The sequence below is a fragment of the Aotus nancymaae genome, unplaced genomic scaffold (genome assembly GCF_030222135.1).
Source record: "Aotus nancymaae isolate 86718 unplaced genomic scaffold, 86718_ANA_hifiasm-v0.15.2.pri h1tg000003l, whole genome shotgun sequence".
Taxonomy (NCBI): Eukaryota; Metazoa; Chordata; class Mammalia; order Primates; family Aotidae; genus Aotus; species Aotus nancymaae.
The window spans coordinates 54,206,746-54,224,512 of NW_026988414.1; the positions used below are offsets into that span (position 1 = coordinate 54,206,746).

At 39.6% G+C, this 17,767-nt stretch overlaps 1 long non-coding RNA gene across 1 annotated transcript in view; it reads right to left on the reverse strand.

The window, feature by feature from the left end:
- Positions 1 to 9,852: 9,852 nt before the first annotated feature.
- Positions 9,853 to 17,767, reverse strand: part of LOC105715562 (uncharacterized) — a 48,367-nt gene continuing 40,452 nt past the window's right edge. Inside the window, exons 4-5 of the long non-coding RNA XR_001107063.2 lie at positions 13,708 to 13,808; positions 9,853 to 13,324 (exon numbers count right to left, since the gene is read on the reverse strand). This is a non-coding gene — a long non-coding RNA (uncharacterized LOC105715562). The remainder of the gene's footprint in view (positions 13,325 to 13,707; positions 13,809 to 17,767) is intronic.

Here is a 17,767-nt window from a genome sequence, read left to right on the forward strand (position 1 = left end):
GTCAAGGGCGGGTGATGCGGCCTCTTAAAGGGGACGCGGGAAGCCCCGCCCCAAGCGCGGGGACGCCCGGGCAGGTGCCGTGGCGCGCGGTACCTGGGAGCAGGCGCCCGCTGCGGGGCGTGGCTCAGCGGCACCCGTGGGCGTATCTCTGGTCAGCGGGCCGAGGACGTCCTCCTGTCCCGGGGCTGGTGTTCGTGCCCCCGCGGGCTGCGGACGGGTCGCTGCAGATTGTTAGCCCAGGCACCCGCACGACTCAGGGGACTTGCTGGGCTTCCAGGTAGCCGCGGCGGCGCTGCCTGCAGACGGCCCTCCTGCCCTTTGAGCCTGGCCTCTCTGCAGCCGCAGCCTGAAAAGGAGTGGCCATCTATCTGGACTAATGACTAAGTCATTGCTCCTTCTATGCCTTGTCCTGCCTGGTTGGTCACAGAAAACATTTCTCTGCCCTGGTTTCGATATCCCTATCTTACCTTAGGGAAAGCCATACACACTTTTCCCCCGATCTGATACAATTTAACGACTTAAAAAGAAGAACAGGAGCCCTTAAGCCTGGACAGATAAATAGAATTGAAGTCTTACTACAAAAATAGCATTTAATCCTCTGGTTACAGAAATTAAAAAGCCCAAATGTGAACTTGGTTAACACCAAGTTATGGTTAACACCAAATGCTTGTGAATTTAGGGTTTCCGTTCTGATAAAAATCAAAATATAATGTGAAAAAGCACGATACTAAGTTATCTACAGATACTTCATATGTAACCAAGGAGGTATGGCTGGCTAAAGTGCAACTCATAGAATCAGATGAGTTGGGAGCAGAGCAGCACTAAATGCCTTCTGTGCTCTGGTACTTAACCATTTCTGATTTTTCTAGGACTGAGGAGCTGGTGGGAAAGAACTTGGACGCTGTCCCCATATGTGGACCACAGTGATAAGAAGGAGAAACCAGAAGGACAGAAGTCAAGATGGAAGAAATTGTCAAGGATGGGTAGAGACAACAAGGCAGAATGGGAGTCCTAGAAATACTTTTCATGTCTCCACAACTCCTGCTGCCTGATAGGAACCAGAGACCCACCCCTACTCTTTGAGACACTGCTGCTTAGGCACAGGGTGAACATCTGATGCAAAAGGGTTCTATCCATCCGGTAGAGCTACCAGTCATGGTCTTTCTTGATGATGTGAACTGACATACACAAAGGCAGAGTCAAGCAGTGGTGGGCACTGGAGCAGCAGAGCACATGGACTAGGGACGCAGGCTGCAGAGAGAGGCGGATGAAAGGAGCTATTCTCCAGTGTGGTAGCCTTTACCACTGTTCATATACCTTTCCCTACCTGGCAGAATTTCACTTTCCAAACCTCTTGTTAAGTGGAGGTATGGTTACAAGTTTTGACTAGAGGGTTAGGAGGAAAAGTGACTGTCACTTCTGCAGAAGTGGCATGAGATGTGGGTATGAGATGCAAAGCTTTCTTTTCCTCTGCCACAATAGTCTAGAAAGCTGTGGTATCTCAGCCAGGATCCAGAGTGAGACTAAAGCAGGCCAGAGTCCCCAGCTGACATTCAATGGACATGTAGCATCAGTAGGAAACCTGAGTAATTTTAATTCACTGAGGCTCTGGTTGTTAGGAATAAACTTTTTTGTCTATGTTTCCAATTTTTAAAAGGTTGCCCAGCTGGGCGCAGTGGCTGATGCCTGTAATCCCAGCACTTTGGGAGGCCACAGCAGGCAGATCACCTGAGGTCGGGAGTTCAAGACCAGCCTGACCAATGTGGAGAAACCCCAGCTCTACTAAAAAGTACAAAGTTACCTGGGTGTGGTGGTGCATGCCTGTAATCCCAGCTACTCCAGAGGCTAAGGCAGGATAATCGCTTGAACCCTGGAGACAGAGGTTGCGGTGAGCCTAGATAGCACCGTTGCATTCCAGCCTGGGCAACAAAAGCAAAACTCTATCTCAAAAAAAAAAAAAAAAAAGTTGCCCACTACTTGCATAATAGAAAACAGTATTTTATAGTTAATTTTTACTACCGCGTCTCTGATCTGAACAATGGAACATTTCATAAGGTAGGCCTTGGTTGAAGCTACCAAAAGATAGAGCAATTTATCTACAAAGTGGAAGGGCCTGGGATAGATATAAGCTCTGCTCTCTAATCATGAAAGATATGAAATGGGGGCCTGAATCGCCTCCTTGGAACTTTGAATACTTAACTGAGCCCTACATTATACAAAAGCCAGTTTCTATCTTTCCCTGGTTCTTCATCCACCAACTTAGAAGTCTCATGCTGCTAAATTTCAAAGAAACTACCTTGGGAGAAAAAACTATTTAAGGACATTAAATCCTTTGGAAACCATTGTTCAGTCTCCTAGGCATCCACTGCATCTCATCCGATCTGATTTGGCCATGTCTCCACCCAAATCTCATCCCGAATTTTAACTCTCAACAATTCCCACATGTCCTGAGAGGAACCCAGTGGGAGTGATTGAATTATGGTAGTGGGTCTTTCCTACACTGTTCTTGTGATAATGAATCAGTCTCATGAGATCTGATGATTTTAAAAATGGGAGATTCCCTGCACAAGCTCTCTTCTCTTGTCTGCTGCCATGTGAGACGTGCCTGTCACCTTCTGCTATGATTGTGAGGCCTCCCCAGCCATGTGGAACTGTGAGTCCAATTTCTTTTGTAAATTGTCCAGTCTCGGGTACCTCCTTATCAGCAGCATGAAATGGACAAATACCTCATCTAAGTCCAGCATTTATATCGAAGCCCACAATTTATGCCTATAAAGACCTTTGAGATGTCACCTTTGAAGAAATTTGTTAAGCTCCTCCTACTAGCAAGCATCATGGTAGATGTTGAGATTGAGAAGGGGAGGTATCATGACATGTATGGGCTGGACCTTGAATCCCAAGGGGTTTCCAGACCAGTAATTTGAAAAAAAATCTTCCTATGGACATGTACTGTTACTTGAATACAGAGAAACAAATACCCCAGACACTGAACAATTCTAAACATGGATGCTGTCTTTGGTTGCAAAGAATCTTGAACAGAGGCTTTGGAGAGAAATGCAGAAGCACAATGCAGGGAAAGGGGAATCAAGAGTCAGTGAGGAAGACCTTTGTTTGGCAAAATGTTGGAATTCAGCATGCTGCCCTACAGTCTCCTGGGATAAAATCAATGTAAAATGTTAAATAAACCTAGATCTTATCAGGAAAGTCCCAATTAAATGAAACCCTCACAAAACACCACCTCACTAATTGGGCAGTAAATTCATGGTCAGCAATAATCCCATCACATCATTCATGCACTATTTCTCCTTGCATTATGCTAAAGCTTCTGGCAAATACCAGACCTCTCATTTGCACAGAGCTGCTGCATCCCTGGCACCTTTCAGAGGGTCCCTAGCTTCAAGGAGGTAGAGGAAAAGCAGCAGCATTCATCCTACTGAGCTTCAACCCCCATCACTGTGCCTCTGGCTCATACAGGGGGCAAACTGCTCCTGACTTCATGTGTAAGTTCATTAAGCATAAGAAACATTGCAAAGCAAAGGCATTAAACTCCAACTTCTTATTTTACAGATGAGAAAACAAAGGAAATGAAAGGAAATGACTTATCCTACTTTTTCTACTCTAGCCTTTAGCCTCAATTCAAGATAGAGCCTGTAATCACTGTTAATAAATAGAAGAGGTTTGAATGAACAAATAAAAAAATGAACAATATATCATTGACGCTGATGCTTTCTTCTAACCACATTGGATCTGATGTTCACCAGATCACGCTATATTAAAACTTCGATTGTGCAAAACCCAGACAGTTGTTTCTAGGTGAGTGGCACTTAACATAAGATTTTGTGCCTTTGGACACTACCAGTAGCATTGAGCCCCCACCCAGCCTGGGCAGGGCTAACAAGCCCGTTCATAGAGATGAGAAGTCAAGGGAAAGACTATCTTTGCTTTTTTGCTTCCAGTTTTGTCACCTGCCAGCCACTCTCCAACAGATACATAGACAGAAGCTTTTTTTTTTTTTTTTTTTTTTGCCTCTTTTGAAGTGGAATGTATGAGTCTTTCTGCTGGGGATGGCCACCTTCCCCAACTTTCCTTCTCTCTAATATAACCTCCTCCCTCCAAAGTACAGGGGCCTTTCCCTGCAAAAACTTCCTTTCCACTTAGCTAAACCCTCTTAACCCAATCACAAAGGAGAAGAAAGGGCTTAACCAAGTGGGTGACTCATGTTAGACTCTTACATCTGTACCATAATCATTTTTTCATTCCAGTTTGAAATAGTTCCAACTTCCCCACAAAATCCTGCCACCTCCACACCCATTTGCAGTGCTTTTCCCTTGAAGTCTTTCCCCATCCTTCTACCCTCATGCCCTCCCTTTATTTTTGAAGCCTCAGCCCTGATGAGCTGCATTTGGTCTAATATGTGCTGTAGACATTCATGTATAATCTCTGATGCTTACCTCTTTGAGTGCAGAGTCTTTGTAATTCTTCCCAGATAATATAAATACATGCCAGATATGGGCTAATTGAAATTTTAAAAGGTTGATTAAATTTCGAAAGCTAGGTCCAGCAGAGGGTCAGAAAGACTGCGAAACTGACTGAGCAGATTGTTCAGTGGTTATGGTTACTACCTCATGTGTCCAAGTCCGGTTCAAGCCCGGTTCTCCAGGGTTCTGACAATTCAGTTCCCAATGCCTTTCCCATAAATTCCCCTTTGTTCACTCAGGCAACACTGCTTTATTTTGCTTGCAATAAAAAATGCTGGATGTTTCATCCTCTTTCCCCTTCCTGCAATAATATTCTAATCTCAAATCCATTTATTGTTTGGCTAGCAGCTCAGAGACTTAGGCAACTATAGTTCCTGCTAAGCACTGCGTTAGGGTTCCTGCTAAGCACTGCGTTAGGCTTCCTTCTAAGAAAAGGGTGGACAGATTGAGTGACAAGGAATATAGTCTTTTAGCAAAGTGTCAATTTTCCTTGTAAGACATTGACATTCTGATTTACAAATCAAACCTTTTGTTTATTTGATTAGTATGGTTCAGGCTGCCAGGGTCTGAACCTCCCAATGTCCTGGGAATTGGCATCCAAATGTTTGTAAAGAAATACCAAGCAACTGGACTCTGAGACAGCAGTGGCACTCCTGGAATGAGAATAATTGTTAGGGCATCTTTACAATTGGCTTATTTATTCTATGCCTCTCTGGATATTATCACTAAAGAGGCTGAAGGCATATTGTTAACCCTAGACATGGGATCTGGCTAGACAGCCTGTTAAAGTACTCTGTTAAAGAGACCAAGTTCTGGCCTGGCACAGTGGCTTACACCTGTAATCCCAGCACTTTGAGAGGCCGAGGCAGGTGGATCACTAGTTCAAGACCAGCCTGGCTAACATGGTGAAACCTGGTCTCTACTAAAAAATACAAAAATTAGCCAGATGCAGTGGTACGTGCCTGTAATTCCAGCTACTCAGAAGCCTGAGGCAGGAGAATCACTTGGATCTAGAAGGCAGAGGTTGCGGTGAGCTGAGATCATGCCACTGCACTCCAGCCTAGGCAACAAAGCAAGACTGTGTCTCAAAAAAAAAAAAAAAAAAAAAAAGAGGCCAATTTCTGTTGCTATTTTGGTAGCTACTTAGCCCTACAAAGAAAACCTTTTCCTTAGTCACAGTATGCATGTTACCCTGTCATCTAAATGATTCATTCTCTTGATTACAGAAAATCCAAGTATGAAAGGGGAGATAATTTAATTTAGCATAAACCTGTCAACAATACTAAGAACTCTTTGAGTACAGGCTTCCAATATTCTGTATCAGCTTTATATATGAAAATAATACTGACAATATATTTATTCTACTTTAATATATTTTTAAAAGAAAATTACACTTTCAGAAGGGATAAAACAGTTGACAATTTACAGCTATTTAAATACATTATTCATCTTTGTCTGGCTTGGGCTTTTCTTTTTTTCCAATTGTTTTGTTAAACATGCTCAGCTTGTATTTTTCTCTGGGCCACACATATAAAGCTGACTTCAGTGACAACAAATCAAATATAAAGCACCACTTAAAAACTGAACTTCAAACATTTAACATTAAAACTTGGCACGGTGGCTCACGCCTGTAATCCCAGCACTTTGGGAGCCTGAGGTGGGCGAATCACAAGGTCAAGAGATAGAGATCATCCTGGCCAACATGGTGAAACCACATCTCTACTAAAAACATATAAAAATTAGCTGGGATTGGTGGCGCACGCCTGTAGTCCCAGCTACTTAGGAGGCCGAGGCAGGAGAATCACTTGAACCAGGGAGCCAGAGGTTGCAGTGAGTTGAGATCACACCACTGCACTCCAGCCTAGCAACAGAATGAGACTCTGTCATAAAAAAAAAAAAAAAAATGCTACCCTTTCAGGAATACTAATTTTCTCTGAGTTCAGTTATAAAAAGTTTGCCAAGTAGGAAATTCCTTAGATCAAAGATCTAGAATATACTTATAAATAGAGTTAAGTTGAATTGGGGAATGTTGACAGCAATTCTTAAGATGCCCTTAACTTGGAAGGTGTATTACAGAGAGGAGGAAATCCCATTCAAGGCTCAAGCTTAAGACCAGTGAACACATTTAACAATGAAGAATTCTCTATTAAGGCAGAATTGACTAAGGAGTCAGGGAAGGAGAGGAAGTGAAGAAGCAAAGGCAGTTGTCCCCCTAACCCACTACCACCAATGAAAAGAGAGACGCCAGTCATTAGGTCATGGTTAACGAGGGAACTGATAGGAAGTTTTCTGTTTGTTTGTTTGTTTTTTAAGCTGGGCCATCTGGGCGTGTTAATGAACAAAGGGAAGAAATCAGTTAAATTGCAGATATAAGTCACCCTAGAGACTTAGAGGCTCACTGAGTGCAGTCACTGGAGAGTGCAGTAGAAAAGGAAGAAAAGCCAAATGGAGAGGTCACCTGGGAAAGGAGAAGGGATGCCTATTTCCCTGGGGTGCCGACAGAGCACTGGTGAGCAGGTGGAGAGGGATGAAGCCCACATCATGAGTGGAGGAAGTCTGATGACAGATGGGAAAATAGCCAGTGGAAACAAGGAAGATGCCTGATGGCTCATACCTGTTCAGAATGAGAACTCAGCATTGAGGCATGTTATGCACTGTGGGCACTTCCCCACTTGTTCAGCCATACAGCACCAGCAGCTCTCATATACGCTGATGCCCACACTAAAGGTTGATCTCTGGTATACGCCTTCATCTGGCCAAGCTTTGCACACACTATTCTCTGCCTGACCATTTTATACTTTATACCTGGCTACTTTTCTGCATGCCCTTTAGAACTCCATTTAAAAGACTTCTCTGAGCTTCCTAACACGGTCAAATTTTACCAGTATAGTCCTGTAGAGCTAAGTACTACTCTCCTTTGATGCACTTGTCACAGCTATGATTTTGCATGTATTAATGTGATTTCTTTTAAATGTATATCTCCCTCACTTCTCTCACTATTCTGCAAACTCCTTAAGGGCATGGACCATTAAGTTTTGTTCACCACTGCATGCCGAGCATACACTGAGAGCACGCAGGAGGTGTTCCACATTTCACGAATGAATGAATGAATGAATGGGAAGAAAAGCTTTGGGAAATTTAGTAAAACTTAAAAGAAATTAAAGTGTTTTGGAGAATCAATCATGGCCTAGCTTTCTAAGTCTAGCTGAACATGATCAGAGTGAGGTGGGGGTGGGGTGGTTACAAATCAACAGGAATGTCTCTGAGTGACTACCACATGAAAACTGGTTCCATGGATGAATGTATGATTAAGCACCTAATAATCAAAGGAGGTTGCAGTGAGCCAAGATGGTGCCACTGCCCTCCAGCCTGGGTGACAGAGCGAGACTCCATCTTAAAAAAAAAAAATGAAAGAAAGTCTGTGTTAGGAAAGAGGAGGTCATGGAGAAAAGAGCTCATGGGGGAGGCAAGACAAAAGGATCCTGATACTAACTTTAGATCAGATCTCAAATCTCATCACTCTGGGAAGTTCAAAACGGAAAAATAGGTAGATATTCAAGTCCAAGCCCAGAATGTGCAAGAAAATAACTTCCAAATTCAGAATGAAGATTGGAAAAGAACCTGTAGCCAATCAGATAGCATAAATGTCCATGTGTTACAGCATAGGGTAAGGGCAGGGTAGCTGAGACCCATTGTGATGACAAGAATAAGGCTTACTGCATGTGATGCAAAGCCTCCCGCCCTTTCAGAACTCTCTCTAAGGCTGGCCTTGTTACTTTGTTCCCCATAAAACTTTCCCAAGTGTCTAATTCCATAGTACTCAAAGTGGGGTCTCCGGACCAGCAACGTCAGTATCACCTAAGAATGTGTTAGACTCGCAAGTTAGCAATGCCCCACTTCAGACCTCCTAGATGAGCAACTCTGGAGGCGGGGTCAGGCCACCTGTGTTTTAACAAGCCCTCCAGGTGATTCTGATGTGCACTGCAGTTTAACAGCCACTGGTCTCTAAACTGCAGCAGTAGTGCCGATGGAGAAGGGTCCAAGGCGTAAGGCCAGAAGCCCCAGGTAGCCAATAGAAGCTTTCCCCTTATAGAAGACGTTTATTGGATCATCCCAATGGGCTGCTATTATAATTTCTGTCCCACAGATAAAGAAATTGAGGCAAAATGATTAAGCAGTTTGGCTAGAGATTTGGAGCCTGCGTTGGTTTGCAAGGGCAGCTATAACAGAGGCCCATGAACTGGGTTGCTTGAAACAACAGAACCTTACTCTCTCACAGCTCTGGAGGCCAGAAGTCTGAACTCAAGGTGTCAGCAGGGTTGGTTCCTCCTGAGGACTTGGAGGAAAACCCTTCCATGGCTTTCTTGTAGCTCCTGGTGATGGCTGCTGTTCTTCGGCATTCTTTGGCTAAGAGATGCCTCACGTCAATCTCTGCTTCTGTCTTCTGGCCTTCTACTCTCCGTGTGTATCTGTATCTAAGTTTCACTCTTATAAGGAAACCAGCCTTATTGGATTAAGGTCCCAACCAATTCTAGTGTAACCTCATCCCAGTTTAGTTAATTGCATCTGCAATGACCCTATTTCCAAATAAGGTCTTATTCTCTAGTACTGGGGGATTAGGACTTCTACAAATCTTTCTGGAGGACACAATTCAATCCACAATAGGGCCCAACTCAGGACTCCTGTTAAGAGTGCATCTCAGTCCTTAGCATTTTGTTACAATACCTTCTTAATGACAGCAGCACCGGGACACTTGGGACACTTGGCACATTTCCTTATTTAGTGCCACCATTAAGAAAAAGTAACAAGAAGGGATAAATTACTCCCATCACACAATGTGTGCCCCCCAGACCAATGGTGGTTACATACTTTAACGCAGGAGATTTTCTTATACCTTTCTTCTCCATTCCTTATCTGGTACATTTAAACATAATACAGGCAGTTTCCTCCTCTTGAATGGATCAATATTCAGCCACTGAAGCACATAGTTTAGAGAGAAGAATATGATATCTGTCATCCATCTCACATTACTCTGTGCTACCTCTGGCTTCAGCCATAGTAACCAACCAGCTCTGGGTAGAAGGGGAGACTCATTAGGCCTGAAAAGATAGTGCTTAAATTCAAAAGACCATAAACTCCGAACCACTCAACAGTGACCATTTGGGATTCGTAGATCGTTGTAAAGGAAAACTAGAGCTATTTGTAATCAACTTACGAGCAATTCTGACTTTTAAGCAGAACTGGGGAAAGGTGTTTGGTGTTCACACATCTCATCTCTCACAGCCTTCTGGAAGCACGATTAGCCAGAGAACACGTTATACTTGCAGTGATTTCTGTTTAAGAATTTTGCAAACCAAAAGTGAGACTGCTCAGTCCTAGATTTTATTGTGACAGTTTTTTAAATATAAGTAAACAGTGAGAGATTGACATTGAACAACATATTTTTTTTAACTCCAGTTATTTCCACAAATGTAATTAAAATGTCAGAGAAACTAAATGAAAAGGATCAACCCCCAAGTGATTATCACTTCTAATTTCCTGTATTTCATTGAACGTAAAGTATATTTTAATTTTCAATTAGATTCAGGGAGAAGCATGAATGTGTCTCATGTAATCAAAGCGCTATGTCTCAGTCATATTTTGTATTGTGTAAACAAATACAAATTTTTAAATTTTCAAAATCTTTTTTAATTCTTTGGAAATGATTGTTCTGATTGGTTATCACAAAGACTCTGAAATATTAACTTTTTCAGTTACCTTAGAGTGATGACTTACTCAAAAACTTGCCCTTTTAACAAAAATTATTCAAGATGAATGTAGGCTATTTTCAGAAAAATTTCCAAAACAAATGTACACTAAAATACTTCATGAAAAATATGACTAATATAAGAAATGTATATAACTTAATAAAAAGTAAAAACTAAGACCCAATAGGAAAATGGACAAAGAATAAAAGAATATGGGTAGCTCACTGGAGTTACATAAATAATCATTATGTATATGAAAAGACCAGCGTCATAAGAAACGGTGTTAAAGTGATACCCATTTAAATATTTACTGTGATGAAAATCTTATGGAACAAGTGACCTACATACTTCCACACAGAGTAAAATTCACACAATTAGTGAAAACAGTTTGGCACTATACATTAACTTTTTAAAAACCGTATTCTTAATTCAGTAACTTTATATCCAAAAAGTATCTTAATTAAATAGAAATTCAGATATCAGGACAATGCAAATCAAAACCACAAGATGATACTTTGAACCCAAATGGATGCTTATAATTTTTTAAAAATAGATAATAACAAATGGTGAGGATGTAGAGAAATTGAAACCTTTATACATTTCTAGCAGGAATATAAAATGACACAGACACTTTGAAAAACAGTCTGGCAAGTCCTAAAATGATTAAACATGGAGTTACCACAGGACCCAGCATTTCCACTCCTAGTTATATACCCAAGAGAAATAAAAACATATGTCTACACTAATTTGTTCATGAACGTTCATAGAAACATTATTTCATAATATCTGAAAAACAGAAACAACCCAAATATCCAACTGATGAATGGATATGTAATATGTGGTATAACCACACATGTGATCCTATTTGGCAATAAAAGGATGAAGCACTGATAAATGCTACTATACTACATGGATCACCCTTGAAATTATGCAAAATGAAAGATGACTGTCACAAGGACGACATATCATATGAGTTCATTATACAAAATGTCCAAAATAGGCAAATCTTTAGAGACAGAACATAGATTTGTGGTTGTCTACAGTGCAAGTGGGGCATATGGAAGAACTGGGGGTTGATGGCTAAAGGGGGTGGAGTTTCTTTTGGGGATAATGAAAATGTTCTAAAATGGATGTTGGCAAAAGATACCCCTGGCTGTGGATATACTAATAGATACCGAAGTGTACACATTAAGTGGATAAGTTGTTTGGTATGTGATTTAGATCTCAAACAAGTTGTTATAAAAGCAAAAGTTCAGGCAAATATTAGTACTGTATCAAGACAGTTATCACAACATTAGATACTAGGAAAATAATGAAAACAACATAAAACTCCAACATTAAGGAATGTTTAAATAAATTTTGATGTATTCAACATGTGGGAATAGAGCATAGCCATTATATATTAAATTTCTAAAGAACATTTCTTGGTATCTTAAACTTGTCAGAATATAGTATTAATTAACAACAGCAGCATGTAAAAGTAAAAAGCCACAATAATTTCAGTTATATAATAATAACTGTCTGCATAGGCATAAAAAAAGAGTAGCTAAAAATATTTTAAAATATGAGTAATGATTATCTCTGAACGGTAAGATCTATGGGTGATTTTTTCCTAATTTATATTTATGGTATTATCTAAATTCTCTTCAGTAGGAATCCATATAATCAAAACAACTATCATATAAAAGATAATGTATGACTGTGGTTATGGTTATACCTTAAGCTTAAGGTAATATCCCAGAAAAATTATTTGTATATATATGACTTTTATGTATATTACATTAAGTTAATTCCAGATCTATTGCTGGCTTATATATAACAAAGATCAAGTACACAGAAGCAATTTTGTAGAACAAATCCTCAGAGACAAAGATTTGTATTCAGATAGCTCTATAATTCAAATGTTCAATAATTTAACATATCAGAGTAAATCAGGAAGTCTTGAAACAAAGTTAACACATAATAAATATTTCATTGAGCAATAGTCAACATATTCATTAGTCACCTATGTGAAGCAGACCAAAGGCAATGTTTATGAAAAATGCAATTCTAGTTGCTTCCTTTCCCCCTTGTTCCTTTTCAGCTACAATCATGCCTGGCTTTGTGTGTCTAAAAATGCCTTCCATGCAGATCTGAAACCCATAGCCCTTGTCATCTCTCTGAAAAGCCCCTGGCTCTCTCTTGCTGTTACAGGAGGGCATGGAGCTTGCTAGAATGAACTCCAGATCCAACAGAACTGGTTCCAAATTAAATTCCAAGGCAGATTTACCACTTTGTGGTTATTTGATCGTCTCTGCCACTTACAGTGTTCTCCAAAGTGGTCATCAGTTGCTTACCCCAAATGCCTTCCCTTCTACAATTCTCAGTGCTGAATAATATTCTCCTCAGTGCCCAGCCTGTTGTCTCCCTTCCCTGTTCTTTTCTGTCTGCTCCTATTCTTTTGCCTTCCCAGAATCTAGTTTGTGTTTCTGTGCACACTGCCTGATTATGCATCACACACACCTCACAACTGAGCTAGTGAAAATAGAGCTCCCTTCATAGAGGATGAAGAAAGCAGGTAAAGAAAATTCTGGTTGCCTGGCAAGGTACAGAAAAGATATCAACACTCAATAGTGTTTTCTGGCCCCAACATCAGAGTCTAGATTTCAAAAGAGAATCCAGATGTTCATCTCATTCTCTTTGCCTGGATATCCTCCCTACCCTCTTTGTTCCTCCCTCTTTGCCCCTCTGGCTGCTGCCTATAGAAATCAGCCTTCATTCAGGTGACACACAACACAAATGCCTTTCCCAAGCAGTCAGCTGGGAATATGCACAACTCCTCTGGTGCAGTTATGCTTGGTTTGAACCAGTTGATTCACTCTTGGCGTTCTTAGCATTGTATTGAGGAGAAAAGACAAGGTCTGAGTTAATATCACAACACATTGTCTTAGCCCATTCCTGCTGCTATAATAAAATACTACAGACTGGGTAATTTATTTCTCACACTTCCAGAGGTTGCCAGGTCCAAGATTTGGAGTCTGGTGAGGGTTTGCTCTCTGTTTCCATGATGGTGCCTGTTGCTGCATCCTCTAGCTGGGACACATGCTATGTTCTCATATGCTGGAAGAGCAGAAGGGCAAAAGGGGTGAGCACCATGCAATACCTCTTTTATAAGGGAACGAATCCTATTCATGAGTGAATGCCCGTCATGAGCTAATCACCTCTTAAAGGCCCCACTTCTTAACACTATTGCATTGGGGAATAAGTTTCAAGATGAATTTTGGAGGTAAATAAACATTAAAATCGTGGCATACTGAAATGGAAGCTAGTCAGAATCAACATAAGCTACTAATAGCTACCATTGGAGCACCTTTCTTTGCATGAAATTTTTTAGACATTATTTGATCTTCATATAACTGTATGTTATTATGCATGTTATTATACCCATTTTATGGATAAGGACATTGAGATTTGGATAGATAAGTAATTTTTCCCATGCTTACCATTTGATAAGAGATGCAGCTGGAATTCAAACCTTGCTGTTTATGTTTCTAAGGTCTCTTTGCCCACCTCAGAGCTGGGTCCAGGACAGATGCTTGTCATCCTGGAGAGAGAAAATCAATAAATAAAAGCTAGAAAAGAAAATTCTGCCATGGGCTAAATTGATGACATACAAGAATGAAGCTTTCAGGTGGTCCTGTGGGGTGGATCACATGTGCTGTAGAGATTTTCACTAGATGGCTCTTGTGAAGAGCAATTGCTGATGTGGATCCTCTCCATATTAATGTGATTTCTATGCACCCAAGTTTGTCTGCACCATGGAATGGATGACTTTGAGATTTATTATTTTACCAGCTCAAATTCCATGGCCCCTGCTATATAAAGGATTCCTCAGTAGGAATTTATTTTTCTACTCTGTCATTGATGAACGCTTGCCCTGCTTTTGGTTTGGGACTATTCTGATAATTCTACTGAAACTTTCTTGTATGCAACACTCTTGGCACACATGTGCAAGCATACCTACTGGGTATTTCCAGGAGTAGAATTGCTCAGTCACAAGATAGTGTATGTTTCAACTTTAGGATATAATGCCAAATGCCAGGATATAATACCAGCTTTACAAAGTGGTTGTCCTTATTTACACTTTCATCAAACACCAGTGTTTGACAGTCCCTTTTGTCCATGTCCTCACTGGAACTTGGTATTATCAGTCTTTTTGATTAGCCATTTTGGCAGGTGTGTAGTCATATCTCATGATTTAATTTTTTATTCTTCTGCTTATTGATGAAGTTGTAGGTATCTTTTCATATATTTACTGACCATTTGAAAATCCTCTATTGTGAAGTAGCCATTCAAATCTATTGCCCATATTCCTACTGGGTTGTCTTTTCCTACTGATTTGTAGACAGTCTAGGTATAGTCCAAAATCAACCCTTTATCAGTTACATACGTCACCGAGAATTTTTCTCTGCTCCATTAGTCTATTTGTCTTTGTTGAAGGATGAGACTGACCTAGGCTGGGCATGATGACTCATACCTGTAATCCTAGCAATTTGGGAGGCTGAGGCAGGAGCACTGCTTGAAGCCAGGAGTTTGAGACCATCCTGGGCAACAAAACAAGTCCCTATCTCTACAAAAGATTTAAAAATTACTCAGGCATGGTGGTATGTGTCTGTATCCCAGGTGCAGGAGGATTGCGTGAGCCCAGGAGTCTAAGGTTGCAGTGAGCTGTGAACAGACCACTCCACTCCACTCTGAGTGACAGAATGAGACCCTGCCTCTAAAAAAATTAAAATGTAAAGATTAAGACTGACCTATAATTTTCCTTTTTCATCATGTCTTTATAGGTTTTGGTATCCAAGTTGTACTGGGTTCATAAATTATGCTAGACAAGATGCTTATTCTTGTCTTATTCCCTTTAAGAGTTCACATAATATCAGTGCCATTTCTTCCTAAAATGAATGGTAGAATTCAGTACTAATGGCCTCAAGGCCCAGAGTTTTCTTTGCGGTACACTGTTTTTGTTTTTCTTTTTTTTGAGATGGAGTCTTACTCTGTCACCCAGGCTGGAATGTGGTGGTAAAATCTCAGCTCCCTGCAATGAGGTAGATTTTTAATTTACAGATTTACTATCTTCACTAGTTTCAGAACTATTTATTTCCCCTCGTATCATATCTGTTCTGTTCTTAAAGGAATTTATAAATTTTGTCTAAATTTTCAAATATATTGGCATAAAGTTATTAATTATATTTTCATATTCTTAGTGTCTAATGATGTGCCCCCTTCATTCCTGACATTGATTTTTTTACTTCTCTTTCCTTTTCTTGCTCAGTCTAAGCAGATGTCTCTCAGATTTATTAATTTCTTCAAATAAGCAATATCTGACTTATTGGTTTTCTCTATTTTTTGTTTTCCATATCATTAATTTCTCTTATCTTTATTATTTCCCTCCTTTTACTTTGACTTGATATAATTTACTAACTTTTTGAAATAAATAGTAAGCAAATTGATATTTCAGACATCCATCACAACTAAAGTTATAAATTTCTTTCTAAGCATAGTTTGAGCCAGTATCCCACAGGTTTTAAGAAGAATTTTTCTGTTCAAAGTATTTTCTAATTTCTTTTATGATTTCTGCTCTGATGCATGAGTTACATAAAAGTATACTGCTTAATTTCCAAGTACATGAAAATTTTGTAGATATCTCTTTGTAATTGATTTCTAGCTTTAACATACTCTGTTTAATTTGAATTTTTTGGTACTAGAGATTTGCTTCAGGGACCAGCGTATGGTGAACTTTTGTAAATGTTCTGTGTGTTTAGCTTTATTTTGTTTAATTTTTGCATTTCAACCTTTCTATATTCTTATGTTTTCAGTGTGTCTTTTACAAACCTCATAAAATCTGTTCAATCCATTCTGAAATGCTTTTTCTTTAATTGAAGCATTTAGTCTATTTATATTTATTATAATTACTGATGTACTTATATCTAAGACTATAATCTTACTGTGTATTTTTTATTTGCTCTACCTGATTTATGTTTCTTTTTCTTGATTTTCTTAACTTGTTTTAGATTGACTCAATGTTTATTATTTCATTTTTTTCTAATATTAGGTTCAAAGTTACAAATAAATGCTTGTCTATTCTTTTAATAATTGCCCTTAATATTGCAAAACATATTTTTAACTGGTTAGAATGTCATGTTTATTGATGTTGTTCTCTTGGACAATGTAAGGACTATAACAGAATTTAACTCCATTTACCTAACTCCTGACCTATGTCTATAAGACACTTTTATTGTTGTTTCATACAGCCAATATTCATGTAGATGTATTCATAAATTTGCCTTTTTTTTTTTTTTTTTTGAGATGTAGTCTTGCTCTTTCACCCAGGCTGGAGTGCAGTGGCATGATCTCAGCTCACTGCAACCTCTACCTCCTGGGTTCAAGTGATTCTCCTGCCTCAGCCTCCTGAGTAGCTGGGACTACAGGCACGCCACCATGTTCAGCTAATTTTTGTATTTTTTAGTAGAGATGGGGTTTCACCATGTTGGCCAGGATGGTCTCAATCTCTTGGCCTCACGATTCACCTGCAAAGTGCTGGGATTACAGGCATGAGCCACTGTGCCCGGCCATACATTTCCCTTTCTATTGCTCTTCAATTTTCCTAGGTCTCCCACCTTCCATCTGTGAATATTTTTATTCTGCTTAAACAATATCCTTTGGCTTTCCATAAGAATAGGTTTGCTGGTGATGAATCCACTGTTTTGTTCATCTGAAAATGTCCTCATTTCAATTGCTTTTTTTTGAGGATGAAAATAGCATTTTAGGTTGGCAGTTTTTTTAAGTACTTTAAAGATATTTTCTCATCATCTTTAGGCTGCCATTATTTTTCGTACAAAGTCAGCTCACTCTAATTTTGGTAATTTGTCTTCACTCCTCCTTCACTCTACCCCCGGCTGCTTTTAAGATTTTCTCTTTGTTATTTGTTTACAGACATTTAATTGTGATGCATAGGTATGAGTTTCTTTTTATTTATCTTATTTATAGTTTGTTGGACTTTTTAGTTTGTGTCTTGATTCTTTCACCAGTACTGGACATTTCTTAGCCATGAACTGTTTAATTAGTGCTGCTTCTGTCACATTCCCTCTAGGACTAAAATTACTCATAGCTTCAGTCTTTTTTACTCTTTCTGTATGTATTTTATCTTCTCCATTGTATTTTTCACCCTTTTATCTCTCCATGCTGCATTCTGGTTTATCTTGTTAGCTCTATGTCTAGGTATGTTTAAATTTTCATTATTTGTTTGAGCTAGTATGTAAAAATACAATTTATATGCTGAACTTTTATGCAATGACCTTGATAAATCCATTTGCTAAATGTAATAGTTGATCTAAGGATTCTTTTGGATTTCTATGAATGCAAACATGTAGTATGCAAAGGGGGTGCCTAAATGGTAATTACTCTTCCCTTTCCAACGTTTTTTTTTTTTTTTTTTTTTTTTTTGGAGACGGAGTTTTGCTCTTGTTACCCAGGCTGGAGTGCAATGGCGCGATCTCGGCTCAC